The sequence below is a fragment of the Gavia stellata genome, chromosome 8 (genome assembly GCF_030936135.1).
Source record: "Gavia stellata isolate bGavSte3 chromosome 8, bGavSte3.hap2, whole genome shotgun sequence".
NCBI lineage: Eukaryota > Metazoa > Chordata > Aves > Gaviiformes > Gaviidae > Gavia > Gavia stellata.
Window position 1 is genome coordinate 11,605,172 of NC_082601.1, and position 15,182 is coordinate 11,620,353.

A 15,182-nucleotide genomic window follows, 5' to 3' on the forward strand; every position below is an offset into this window, starting at 1 on the left:
TGTGAATACTGTGATATGGTTAATGTATTACTAGTTTATATTACTTCATGATTTCATTGCGCTCTGGAAAACAGCAAGACATAGCTTTTTAATGGGGTGTATATGTATTGGCTTGATCCTGCAATTGGTATACTCTACTGGCATATTAGTATTACAGCATCTGCATCTTGTCACAGTTAGTTCAGAAAACTTTAAGACAGTACTGTCCAATTCTTCCCTTATGACTAGGATGACATTTTTATAAGTGCAGAATTAAACAGTCTGATGATAAAATGAAATCTGTGTGGGAAGAAGTTCCAACCTGCAAACAGCAGTAGGGTGTAATTTATGAACAGCCTATCAAATATAAACTGTCTAGATCTTTTGCACTGGAAAAAAAAACAAACCAAAAATCAAGGTGCCTGTAAAATGTCTGTAAAACAAAATAATTTATTGATATAACAAGTGATATTACTAATATGTAAAGCTGTTGTGATATCTGTGTAAGTGAACTCAGATATGAAGCTGATAAGTCTTCTGCTCTAAAATTTTTTCAAATGGTGGCTACAATCATAAGGTAAAAAGATGTCCATTCATAAAATTTTGGACAAGTATCTTAATGTTTTTGTAATAATTTCCCATAAAGTCTGTCTTAACTTTTACTACTTATGTACCCCAAAATGGTTATAAAATACATTATTAAAAGGGTTTACAAGGCCAGTAACATCATGACCAGGTCACGTTACCCTTAGTGCAAGAGGTGAAGTGAGAAATACTGATGCTGGGCAGGTTTGACATAGTCATATGTTCACTAGCAGTGTTTAAGAAAGGGGAAACAAATGTCTTTTTACACTCTCTGAATTTTAACCTCTATATGATTGCTCTGAAAATTTACCAGATTTCTTTTTTTCTTTTGTTGGGATTAGAGTTGAAACAAGAAAGTGGTGATAAGCTCCTAGAAAGTATGTGTGTGTGTGTGTCTATATGCATGTATATGTAAAACACTTGTAGCAGGTATTTATGACGATGTCTGGCCTAAAGCTGTAGTCATAGAGTATGAGAAATGTTCAACATAAAGTGAAGTTTTGTTTTGCCAAACAGTAAGCAGCATGTTATGTGAGTTAACTGCCTGGGATGTAGCTGTGTTTTGTAGTTTACTGGGAAGGAGCAAAGCAGTAAGCAACTTCTAAATTCACCAGCTTTCTGCAGGCTTCCTTTTGGTAGTGAAAACTATTTAGTCTTGCTTTCAACAAGTGAATCTGTAGTATTGCATTGCAGACATTCTTCAGTTTTGTAAAGGGAGGGGAGAAGGAGCAAAATGAATATTAAAGCCAAGAAATGAGTACATTTCACGGGATCCATGGATGATTTTTTAGTCTGTAAGCATTGTAACAGACAGTATTTCCAGATGCAGTGGATGATTTCAGAGTTTTTCAACTAAGAGTATTCTACAGCAAATTGTCATCTCTGTTGCTGACTTCCTGAAGTATGATTCTCCCCTGGTTTTGACCACATACACAGTGGTTCCTAACACAGGTCACTGTTAGATGCGAGTCTGTCAGACGAAATATATGTGAGATGGATGGCAATTGTCAGGCTTTTAAGTTGGGTCATTTATAGCACTGCGCATTTCTTGATACAACAGTAACTATATAAATAAATTTAATAAATCTTCTCATTTTGTGTTCTTAAAGTTTCTTTTAACAAAGGAGTTCTTCATGAAAGATTGGTAGACTCAACCAACTCCCTTTTTGCTAAAGTAATCTTTCACTTCTTACCTTGAAGAAAATTTTTGTAATGACCACAGTAGGTCAAGTGTAGAGGGAGCTGGTCAATCCTCAGGGTACCAAGATGTGATACCGTTATTTTAGACCACAATCACTTGCAGGTTTTCTAGAAGTATCCGTGGAATATTGGTTTTCAAGATATGTTTTGACCTTATAACAATTTTTTTTGTAAAATTTAGTGTGAAGGTGCCCTGCGTGAATATTGCTTTAACAATATCAAACAAAAATGAATCATTCATATGGGAGAAAGAGTGCCGTCATCCCTCAAGGAGGAAAGCTTTATTAGGCTGCTATTCTCAGGAGCTTCCTCTGTCACTGGTGAACCTGACAGTTATACTCTGTGATGAATTTTCATCTGAGTCAGCAAAAACATGTGAAAGTTATGCGATTGTCTTCTGGCGATCGGAAGAGCTTGTATTGTTAGGGGGTGTAAGGAAGTAAGGGAGAGCTGTTTGGCTTTAATGTTGCTTTTTCCTTATAGAGATTATGAAGTTTTCTTTTTAAATGACTTGTAGAAAAGAATATTTATGTATTTAAAATGTATTTTTTGTGATCACAAACTATTTATACCCAACATGAAATTAAGGCATTGGAAGGGGGAATAAAATAGTTTATAGGAAAGGAGCATGCAGAGGATGATCATTCAGTTGTCATAGTAGATTGCTTGAATATGTAGATTAGGTGGCAATTTGTAGACAGAACCAGTGGGCTTGTTGTCGTAATCTGACAGTTAAAAGTAGATCATGCAAACCAGGTGTGTTCAGGCTTTTCTGCTGCCTGTTAGGAAGCTATACCCCGTGTTATATACACTGTATTGGATCAAATATAAGGCAGCTTTAAGCATGAGTTTACTGTAACTTTTCAAGGAACAGCAATGTAAAAGGGCAAACTGACAGAAAACGTAATCTCTCAATTCTTTGCATGATCTTGCAGTTTACTGTCTAGTGAGCCTTTGTGTCATCCCCAGCTTACATTCCTTGTAGGTCACAGGACAGGCAGGGGGCTTTCCACAGTTGTGGTGGTGATGAGAGTATGGCTGCAGATCCAGAAAGCATGGGGTCTGTTGTAGTTATTTTGCTGTAAAATTGGGCAGCTCCTTCATTTCCCATCTTTGGTTGGGCACAAGTTCAGCAAAGTGGTCTTGGCTCTGGTGCTTGCACCTTGGGTGCCTAAAATTGTTGCCCTGTTACCTATGGGACACATCTGTGCATCGAGGGAACCTGGGTGAGTGCAGCTGCATCAGCAGGTTGAGGGCTTGAGGACTTGAGACTCTTAACGTGTCTTAACGTGGATGAGAATTTCTTTTACCAGAATCCTGTAAGAATATTTTCTTACTTTACAGATTGGTTTCCTGCTTGCTTAGGAGTATGGGTTATATTGAATGTATTTCACTGACTTGGCTTCAACATGAAGTTATTTGGCTATGGGTTCTCAGAAATTTCAGACCTGTTTGGGTTGGTAGCTCTGAATTGTTGGCCTGTGAGTTAATGACATCAAGAACCTTCAAGATTTTTGTTCCTAACAATTATAGGAGTTACTACAAACATGACTCGTATCTTTTGATCAATCTGAATTTCTGTTTTAGTGTATTCTAGCCCTTAATTAGCAAGAATTAGCTGCAGGGTACCAAAGTCATTGAGGTAGAATCCAATTTCCACAGTCTTTTTATTCAAGAGGGCACAATCCTGAGAAGTCTGAGTTTTATTTTTTTTTTTTATTATTTTCAATTTCAATGTTAGTTAATGGGCCAGGATATCTATGTTATTATTGCTCTTATAAAATGGCTTCTAGACATATCATGTTTTGGCTTGCCTTGATCTGAAAATGGGCTTAAGTGCTTTAAAATCGTTTGAGAAATGTAAAACTGTAATGAGGAGTAATCACCTTGGGGTATGTGATAGAAGTCAGCGGGATTCCTTGTTCATACCATTCTTGGAGTATCAAGATGAAGATTTACCTGGAAGTTCTTGTTGGTGTTGTGGATGGTCTTTTGAAGAGGATACGCTGCAGAAGCACACTGGATTTAGTAGTTATTTGATTTGAATTTTTTTCCTTTGGAGTGAGGATCAGCCAGATTAAAAGAGGCTGGTTTACAATTCTGGAATTTTATGTAAGTGGGATAGGAATAGTTCTTAGTTGATTTAATCTGACCACAAATGTTGGTTATCAGCAGGGAGGTGGTGGATTTGTTGCAACAATGTGGAAAAAAAATCCTAACTGTACATAAGTGTACTCTTAAAAAAATGTCTTTGTTGTCTTGGCAAATTTACATGGTCTGTAACATGCTTGTGTTCCAAGAGGGAGTTTTGAGAAAGTGACCTAGTTGCTCACTTCCATGAATTTAGTTTATTTCTACTCCTTCTCCCTCTGGCTGATTTCATACTGTCTTTAAATACTAACATGTGTCCACTTACGTGCTGACTCTTTTGCTGATTCTTGGTGGAGGTGCTTGATATTGTTATGATGCTGTTGTAGCAGATTGCTGGTTAGGTCACAACAATCCCTGATACCACTGTTGAAAATTGCTCCTTAGTGCCCAGTTCATAACTGGTTGAATACTTTGAACAACAGTGAGAGAGATTTTTTTTTTGTTGTTCACTGTTGGTCAGTGGTTTTCCTAATGGAGCATCGCAAGGTCCTCTGCTCCTTGTTTTTCATCATGTATTAAAAGAAAGAAAGGGCTACCACCAGAACATACTGTCTGAGAAGCTGCTTCTAATGATACTTAAATCATCTCACTTAAGTGTTTTTATATTCTTATACAACTGCCATCTCTGAAGGGTCCAAACACCTTATGGAAAGGTCTTGTGCATTATGATTAGTAACTGTCACCTGTGATTCTTTTTCTTTCCTCAGGGGTTTATTATATGGGCTTATTTTTTCCATTGACTGTGTTACTTGTGTGTGGCCTTGTGTTTATGTTAGCAAAGTGAAGTAGATATTTATGTGCTTGAAGTAGTTTATTTTCTGTGTTTCATGTCTAGTTTTGTAACTTTTAGTTGCTAGGTGTGTTAGTCTTGTGGAATAGGTCCTTGAAAGGCCTTTATTTTTGTTGTAGGTAGGGTATACCCTATGGTGTTTGAGGAGTGGAGTGAAGCAGTTAACCAAGGTCTATGTCTTTCCGCTTTAGGAAGGGCTCTTTCAGGTCTTCTGGCCCAGACCACTGGTGGCTTTGAAAGATGGCCACTGAAGGTAACACTGTGGTGTTTGAAAAATGATATAGAAAGCATAGGATTTGCTTGGTCTGCCTGAAGTAAATCTTTTACTAAAGAGGTATTCATTCTATCGTGTTTCGGACTAACTGGATTTTCTGAGGTTACTGTTCCATGTGTAGATGAAGGGTATGTATGAAACACAGCTGAAATACAATAAATATACATTAAAAATAAAGTTATGCTGGGATATGACACTGCCTCCTTAGTGGGTTTAAATGGGAAAATGTTCCTTGCTGGTATCACCATGTGAAGACAACCAAGGATATTTCTCATAACTTTCTTCTGGATATGTTACACAGAATGTACTTACCCTGAATAAGTTTACCATAATGAAATTAGGGAGAAAAATGTGTACTTAGTGCATGCCGATGTAATTTCAATTTTAGGACAACTTAGGAGAATAGTTCCTGTATTCTAAAACACTTGCATTGCCTTCACAGTCTGAGAGCTCATGTTGAAATGATGCTTTCAAATACTGAAGTAAGATCTAGAAATATTGCCTGTGCTCTGTAAGATCTGTTTTGTATCCGTTATCCATGTCCTCCTCACCTATGGTTTAGATTACTGTTGGTATTTTCCTGAATGTTTTCCTTATGCTGTCATGTATGTAAATGAGGGATGTCTTCCAGAATCTCTGAGACCGCTTTCACTGCTAACTTCAAATCTTTTGGATCAAAACCTTCTTGATTATACTTCTGTTAGCTTATTGTCCAATGTTATTTAGTCTATGTGGACATATTAAGTAATTGGCTTGAATTTTTCTGTAATTGCTGTTTTTCTTTACTGCATGTACATGGCCTTTTACAAATCAATGAAGCTGAAGTAAAGATATTGCAGGCAGGAAAAGCTTTAGGCATAAGGAAAAGTTTTAGGCATAAGACAAGCACTAAAACATTAGAACTGCAGCATTGAGCTTTACCTATGCCACCTTAATTTTGCCATCCTAAGTATATGTACATCACTATATTATATTGTACCTTAATATTATGTTGTAGTCTTTCGTAATACACGAACACAATATTTCCCCCCACAGAAGCCCCTACATTTTTGAACGTACAGGATACATGCTGCTCATTGAATAAGCAGCTGCTCTGTAATTTGCTTTCTTCTCATTGCATAACGTGTTCCCTTACTGTGCTCTGCTTAATCCTGCTCTGAAGGCGCAATGAATATATTTCTTTGTGAAATTTCTGTAACAATTATCAGTAGGCTTGTGAGGCCCTCATATATAGTTCTTACTGCTCTCTTCACACCTAAATCCTAGGTGGGTCATTGCCCCTGCTTTGGAGACAAGGACGTGGAAATACAGGGCAGGGAGTGATTTGCCAAGATAACAATTTGCCCAACAGCAGTGGCAGAGCTGAGAAAACAAGCCAAATCTCTTACAGTTCTGTTACAACATCATGGTGGTAACCAGTGTTTCTCTCTTCAGTCTTACTATCGTGCTTATCTTTCTTGATGGCAGTCCTACATCTGTGTGACCCCATTCCTCTAGTGATTCTCCACTAAAGTGGCTACTCTATGTTAGTTGGAAGCTTACTGGTTGTGCTTTCTGAGCAGTGATTAGGTCCCAGGAAAGGCCAGACCCCTCTCGCCCACCTTCTCACAGTAGTTACCCAAATAACTGATGTGGGCTTACCTTTCCATGTGATGTGTGCCGCCTTCTCCCCTCAGGAGCTGTGCTGGCTGCAGGGACAAGAGCACTGTAAACTGATTAGTTGACCCTTGTGACCTATATTGAACGCTGCTTATTCTTACAAGTGTTTAGCTATGGCTCAGGGAAAGGAAATGGACATTTCTTGTTTTATGGTTGGAGAATTGATGCCTGGGAGTAAGATGAAAATTTGTGTTTGGTGTGGATGTCCATTGAACTCTTTAAAAGTTTGTTTGGTGTGGTGGTTTTTTTTTTTTTTTTTTTTTTTTAAGACTATGTAGCATTGCATCCATCTTTGTATTTTCAAAGTATTGCTGTCATTGATTTAACTGCAGCCTTGAGTACTTAGCATTTAGGATAAATCTGACCCAAATGCGTCAGGGTAAGCACCCAGAAAATGAGGAAAGTATAACTATTGATCACTTATTTTTAAAAAAACGTTTGGTAGAAATGGCTTTTGTAGACTTGTGTAAGATCTCTGGCAGGATCAAGTATAGGATCCTATTTTGCAAGATAGCATTCAACTGCTTAAATGGTCGTGACTTTCTTTTCCTGCTCTCTGCGTCTCATTTACACACATTTCAGCCCTTGCAACAAATGGAGGAAGGCTTTTATAAACTATTTTACTAGTTTCACGTATTTCTATGGAGCAGTTCCCTCCAGTGTGCTGAAGGAGATGATGCTTTGTAGAAAAAGATATACACACACACACACACACACACATATATATATATATGATCTTTTTATTAAAAAAAAATACAAATCACAATGTCAGTAGGCTAGAGGGGCGAATTATGATGAACCATGGTACCTTAGTTGTGGTAGTCACTGAAACTTCTGTATGTTTGCATGCAACTTCTTGTATTCTTCCAGGGTTTTTAGTATGTAATGTTTGAAGGATTTTTAAAAAGCAATCTAGAAAGAAACACTAGAAATTCTGCTACACATACATATATACAGACCTTTGCCATTTGGGCCAGTAAGGTAGCTGATAGCAACAGCAGATTGTCATCTTCTGTAAAACAACGCTAGCATAGTGCTAGTGATTGCTTCACAGACACTTGCAGACAGTAGAGGAGTGGTGAGACCCAGGAATTCCTCCAAGGAATTTAAGGGCATGTCAAAAAAAAAAAAAATCACAGTTTTTAAAAAGCGACATATTTTTCTTTTCTGTTTATTTTCAAGGTGAGACTATATGAGGTGAGCTGAGACAGTTAGGCTGTGAATGCTGAACAGGGAAGGGCCCACTCCCGCACCCCGTTTTGAGCAGCTTCTGACACACTCTCTTTATGGTAAATTGAGTCAGTGAGTAAACCTGGAAGAAAATTAATGACTGAAATTTATTTTTTTTTTTTTTGCCAGGCTGGTGGACTGCATAAACCAGTATGTCTTTATATGAGCATCAGAGTAGGCACAAAAGATGGGGTGGACTCTCACAGTTAGGAGGAGGGAGCAGAGTTGCCCCTTTCAACCACAGTTAGCTGTTAGATTGGCTCAGCTATGTCATATAACTGCCCTGTTAGCAAAATCAAATGAAAAAAGCATTTGATACATGATCTGAATTATTTTTACAACAATTCAGCTTGAGGCATGCTTGTAATACATGAAATTTCACATAATTTTAACCAGTTGGACTGAAGTTATAAACTACTAAAAGTATTTAGAAGATGCTGGCTAGCCTTAGTTATGTGTAGTGCTTTCTTTCCTGCATATACATTTCTTCAGAAGTCTCTGGAGTGAGCACTTTTAAGTGCCCGAGTTGCATAGTGTAAGGGCAGAAACTCTGCATTGTTCTTTTGGGGTTAACTGTACAGTGGTAGAAATTCCCATGTAAATTCTCAAAATTAACTATTTTCTAGTAGTTTATAATTTAGTGCCACAAAATCAGTGGGCTTTTTTTCCAGATAAAAAGTAACATTGCCTGTGATTTTTGGAATATTTAAAGTTTGTTTACTACACTGGTGACATCCCTGTGGATTTTGACATGTAACTGTGGCTTTGTTAATGTAGTATCAAAAGCTTTCTGACATGCATGTTTGATATTAGATTATGGTTATGCTTGTGATGATCTAATACTGATTTTAGGATAAGCAAGGTGGCAAAGATTTTTCACGCATGGATAATTTTATGCACAATAAGTAGATTTTCTGTGAGTAATCCGGTTGATTGTAATAGGACTATTCACAGCTCAGTATGAGTGTAAATCTTTGTGGGATCAGGCCCTGTACGGGCATGTGTTCAGCAACATGGAGCATTTAAAAATAACTGTGCAACAAGTCTTAAGAGTGTCTGTATCATATGTTACATTTTAGAATGTGTTAGCTTTATGATATGTGAACCTTTTCCCAATGATTTATGTTTGATTACTTTCTTTTTGCAAGTCAACACATTTTAATTTATTCTAACAGACATTTGTGAGTTAATTTCAAAATTTTTCTTTTAGCTATGACTTATTCTTTGAGTAGGGAGAAGAGATAATTTTATTTAATGTTCTTTCTTTAGAACCATTAAGTAGGGTATTATTTTTTACTTTCCAGGCTTCTGGAGAATGTTAAAAATTGAATTTTTTATATTGTGAAAGCTACCTGTGTTTCTTTTTATATTGGACTATATCCATATTTTAATAGTGCAAATAAATATCTTTTCTGATGTGAAAATACTCAAACATGTTTCATGGTCTGACAGGGTGTTTAAGTGGATGTTAGGAACCTGTCAAGTTCTAATTTTTTCTTTCACCTGGCTGGACACCAGGTGCCCACCAAAGCTGCTCTATGACTTCCCTCCTTAGCTGGACAGGGGAGAGAAAATACAATGAAAGGCTCAGGGGATGAGATAAGGACAGGGAGAGATCACTCAGCAATTACCATCACAGGCAAAACAGACTTGACTCAGGGAAAGTAACTTAATTTGTTACCAATCAAATCAGAGTAGGGTAATGAGAAATAAAGACTAAATCTTAAAAAAAACCACCTTCCTCCCACCCCTCCCTTCTTCCTGGGCTTAACTTCACTCCTGAATTCTCTACCTTCTCCCCCGCAGCTGCACAGGGGGATGGGGAATGGGGGTTATGGTCAGTTCATCACACGTCATCTCTGCCATTCCTTCCTCCTCAGGGGGAGGATTCCTCACACTCTTCTCCTGCTCCAGCGTGGGGTCCCTCCCATGGGACACAGTGCTCCACGAACTTCTCCAACATGAGTCTTTCCCACAGGCTGCAGTTCTTCATGGACTGCTCCAGCGTGGGTCCCCCACGGGGTCACAAGTCCTGCCAGCAAACCTGCTCCAGCGTGGGCTCCTCTCTCCACGGGTCCACAGGTCCTGCCAGGAGCCTGCTCCAGCGCCGGCTTCCTGTGGGGTCACAGCCTCTTTTGGACACATCCACCTGCTCCGGTGTGGGGTCCTCCATGGGCTGCAGGGGCACAGCCTGCCTCACCATGGTCTTCACCACGGGCTGCCGGGGAATCTCTGCTCCGGCGCCTGGAGCACCTCCTCCCCCTCCTTCTTCACTGACCTGGGTGCCTGCAGGGTTTTTGCTCTCATATATTCTTACTGCTCTCTCTGGCTGCAATTGCTGTTGGGGTTGCACAGGTTTTTTTCCCCCCCTTCTTAAATATGTTGTCCCAGAGGCGCTACCACTGTTGTTGATGGGCTCAGCCTTGGCCAGTGGCAGGTCCATCTTGGAGCTGGCTGGCATAGGCTCTGTCAGACACAGGGGAAGCTTCTGGCAGCTTCTCACAGAAGCCACCCCTGTAGCCCCTCTGCTACCAAAACCTTGCCCCACAAACCCAACACATAATGCTTAAACATAAGTAGCTTTAAATATGCTATTAGGCCACGTTGCTATCTCTTTCTTCATTAGCATTAGGAAATGCAGAATTATTTGTGACTTTTATACTTCCTTTTAGGAAGAAAGCTTTGAGAATGTAGATATACGTTTTTCCCCTGATCTAAATTTGGCATAGCTGTTGGGTACGTCTGCGTGGCAACTGTAACTTGTTCATTTGTGTATGTACATTGCATTTGTGGAGCAGTTTCACAATACGCTTTAATCTAATCTAACCGCTGACTGCTGCTGAAGGAAGCGGTCCTTTTCCCTCCTCCCTGCTTCTTCCCTTGTCCATCCCCTGTACACCCTGCCTGCACGACCCAAGGGAAAGCTAATGGCTTTTCTGGTGGGTATGTTTTTGTCCCGCTCCCTAGTTGCACGATGTTGTGGTCAACCCAGTGAAGGCAACAACAAGGTCTAACTGCGGGAGAGGCGCAGGGCACTAACCCTGTGGGCAGGTAGCCCGTGTATCAGATTGTTTCTTGCAGCTGTGTCATTGAGAGTTGGGTTGACTTTTTCTAAGTAAGAAAACACAGCAAATGTCTCATTGGAATTGCCTTTTGGTTGTTTTGTTTCCCTATCTGAATTTCATAATGGATTTATTTTACTCTTCACTTTCTGATAGAAGAACGTGAACCTCTCTTGGCACGGTAGCGATGTAGTGCGGTCCCAGTTGTAATTGCTTTTTATAGGAGTTTGTCTACTTAGGAAGTTTTTATTAGCAGTGCCTGTAAAACTGCTCTGTTTATATAATGATTGGCTTTTTTAATTTAGCTTAAACCTTTCCAAAGTGAATTACACTAAATAGGGAAGGAAAAAAATATCAATTCTGTGAAGCTTAATAAAAGTTCTGAAATTCCAGGGAAAACATCTCTGCAAGAAGGATAACGATGTTTTATGCCAAGAAATGTGCTGTGTGTGTTAGTATGTGGTTTGTATTATTGTAGCTTCCCTCAAGATAATCTCAAAATAAGTTGATCTTTATTTCACAGATGCATCTTGCACTTAAAATATTTATTTAATCTTTGCAGGCTTGGTAAAGTGAGCTTGTTTGAATGCTTTTAACTTACATTTTCTTTATCACACTGTCATTCTTGCAAGAACACTTCTCCTCATCTTCAATTTAAATGATAGGATTCCTTTTATGTGAGCCAAAAGGTGTCAGCTGACAAATATCACATGCTTTACTGAATTGATTGCAATTGCGATACTTCTTGTTTGGATTAATAGCTTATTTTAGTTTGTGGTTCTTAATTTTAAAACAGTACCTGCATGTACATTGCATTTCATCATTTAGCGTATGCAGCCTAACGCTATGAGTTCTTGTTATTTTTCTATGAGAAGTCGGATGTTTGAAAGCCAGATTTAATAAGCAGTACACTCACTGTACCAGCTTCTGATATGACTCAAGATCATGACTGGAAAACAACTTGAGTGCTTTCGGTTGCATGACTCTGCTAAGCCTACTAGTCAGGGTGAGAAAGAAAAAGTTTCCATATCCTTGACAATTGAGAGAACTAACAAGACCAATAAATACCAGTACACTGCTAGCCTCTCTTCTGAGCAGCTGCTGTATCTTGCCAGCTGTCCTAAGATTCTGCAGGTCATGAGTCTTCCCGCCTCTGTTGGTGAGAGTAGCAGGCTCTTCTACACTCTTAAACACTCAGTCTCTCTATTTGCATTTGCCTGTCTACCTTCCTGTCAGGAAATAGCTTTAAATCCAGGATTTCTGCAATTCATACCTAATTTCAGAGTGATGTGGCAGTATCCTCCATGTGGAACAACCTTCTGTGCTGTTTTTGTCAATGGCTTGAGCAGACAGATTAGGGCCACCACGTTCTCACACTTGATGCTGTTTGTTCTCCCTTGAATGTGTTTCAGCATCTTGAGTTTTTGTATTCTAGTACGTGTCCACGTCATTCCTCTAAAGAATCTGCAGTGAGCTTATGCTGTCACATTTCTGTAGTGTGGAACAAAAGCATAGTGAATGACGATCTGTGTAAGATGTACCCTGAGTATGGAATAATTTGGGATAAAGGCTGAAATAAGTATATCTGCTTGTTTTCCTTGGAGTCTGTCTTTCATGCTACATATTTAAAATGTCCTACCTAAAAAAACAGTCTCAACCTTAGATCTTTTACACCATCTCTTATCAAATGATGGCTCCATGGGAGACAGATTCTTAAGAACTTGAGTTCTTTCTCACATTTCTTACTTGGCACAGGATAATCCACACTGATAAGATGATAAATTCATCCTCATTTTCTTCTTTTAGGAGGACTAAGGTCTGTTGTTGCAAGATCTCTCTGGGAAAAACACAGCCTTAGTGCTGTGCTGGGCTTGCTTTTTGTTTGTTTGTTTTTGTTATTGCTGAGAAACTGTCAGTACGGTTTCCCAGTTACCTCCAAAAAATACTTCATGGCTTATATAATGTCTGCAGGTGGCTGTGTGGCATACCGGACGTGCATTTTCCCTTGAAGACATGTGAAATCTTATTCTCTTACTGTAACGTGGCTTAACTTGGGAGTAAACTTGTCACCTAGCACTACCTGAGCTCACTTAAGGCATTAAGGAATTGTTGTCTGTATTTGAAGACAGATGCTATGAAAATCAAGAGTAAGATTTCAAACCTCTTTATGTTAGAATTGCAGAAGAACAAAAAAGGACAAATTGCAAGCAGAAATCTTCTGAACGGAAATTTTCCTCATATTCTTCTCCTGTCACAGGCTTTTTTGGTCCCTAGAATGTGCTTTTTACGTAGGAAGGAAGAATATTAAAGATTTTGATGACATTGTCATATATAAACAGATTTAGCTTGGTGACTCTGTCCTCCTGACTTCCAACAGAAGAAGGCTTACTAAAAAAAAAAAAAAAAGTCTAATTGACTGAAAAGCTTCTTTCTTTGGCATGCCTCTTAGATATTTGAAACTCTGAGAAGTCAGACCATCCTGTCTGTCAGCCTTTCTATGATATATTCAGAAATTTAGAACCTCTCACGATAGAGATTAGGGACAAATGTTCTTTCACTTTTGAGTTACAGGACATGAGTAGTGACCAGAAGGCTTTAATGGGCTTTTTTTTATTTTTTGGGGTGTGTGGTGAGTTGGTTAGTATGTTTCTTTCTTTGTTTTTTTTTTAAGAAATTGAGTGAATTTTACTTTCAGAAGGTTAAGAACTAATAGTAATATTTGAAACAAAGTATAATGTAGCAAAACTTTGAGATCTTTTTCAGCTGTTTCTGCTGGTGGCTTGCATTCCTACCAAGTACTCTAGGATCTCTCCTGAAGAAAGACCACTATTTATTTTGTAAACTCAGTGTAGTTTGGTATTAACAAATCTTCATAAATGTTTAAGATACATTGAGAATTTTCAAAAGATTTTCCTGGTGAAGAAAATTATTTGGAAAGTGATCAAATGGATCGAACTGAAAACTGAAATGTAAACATTTCATGTACATTTGTTTGATCCAGTCTTTTTGCACGTTGGCAGGCTGTTGAACTGGCAAGGGGTTATAGTGGTGCAGTTCTGCAGGGTGATGGCCCTGCCAATTCTGGGCAGAGAGACTTGATTTCTTGGTTATAAGATGTCATCAAGAGTTGAAGGGAAAGAAGGGTAGCCTCTGATTGAAATGGAGATGGAGCCTTTCACCACGCTGCACTCTTAGGGGGACAGAATTTGAAGCTGGTGACTAACAATATACCAACACCACAGTTATATCGTAATTCTGAATGCATCAAAATCAGGGGTGCTGATGCTATCGTAATACTGCCCAAGATACACGTCTCGTGCTTTGGCTAGGCCTGCTGTGTGTTGTCCAACTCCGCTGTGCCTCTACTCCCATCCCTGCATTTGCTGTAGCCTTTGTATAACCTTTGCTCCCCAGCTATGGGGAGAGAATGGAGGAAGGATGTCTGTCTGTCTGTCTGAAGGAGTAGACCAAAGCACTGTCGCTGGGGAGCCTGGGGAATAGGGTGAAGTACGCTGACTGCTGTGACTGGACATGCAGTAGGCCAAGGAGAAGAATAATTTAGGACTGCCTTGCATGTATAGTAATAGGTAGAATAAGTAGATGCTGCCATTTCCAGCTTCACAAAAGCCTGTTGCCCTGTGTTAAAAAACAATTAATAATGCCATGACACTTGTTGGAAAATGACAATTTTATTATCTGTCTGTGTATCATGTCAATGTAATGGTATTGCTATTCATGACTGGAATGGGTATTTCCTGACTAATGCTCCTGCTTAGTGGATGTGAAAGTGAGTGCCTTTTTTATAAACAGATTTGACCTCACTATAGTCTTTCTTTGACATACACCTTTAGCCAGAAAGTTGCCTTTTCTCTCACTTGTGGCTATTAAGATGTTCCAGCAGCTACAGTATGCCCTGGGGTAGCAGCAATGAAAGGGCACTTAAAGGACAAAGAAGTAGGGAGAACAGGACCAATACGAAAGAGGCATTTGTAAAAGACAGCCAAAATGGAAAAAGGGAACAGATTAAAAAGGGCTCACAGGAAAAAAAAAAGTTTTCTAAGGAATGAGAAGGAGGAATTAGCTATCATTTAATTAGCAGAATTTTGCCAGTAATCAGAAGACACTTTGATTTGAAACTTTTTATTTGAAAGTGTTTGTTTGTGCGCACATGCATGTGTGTGAAAGGAGAATCTTTTCATGTTGAACCAAGATTAGCCAACTTTTTGCTTTTATTTCGATATCAGTTTTAGGA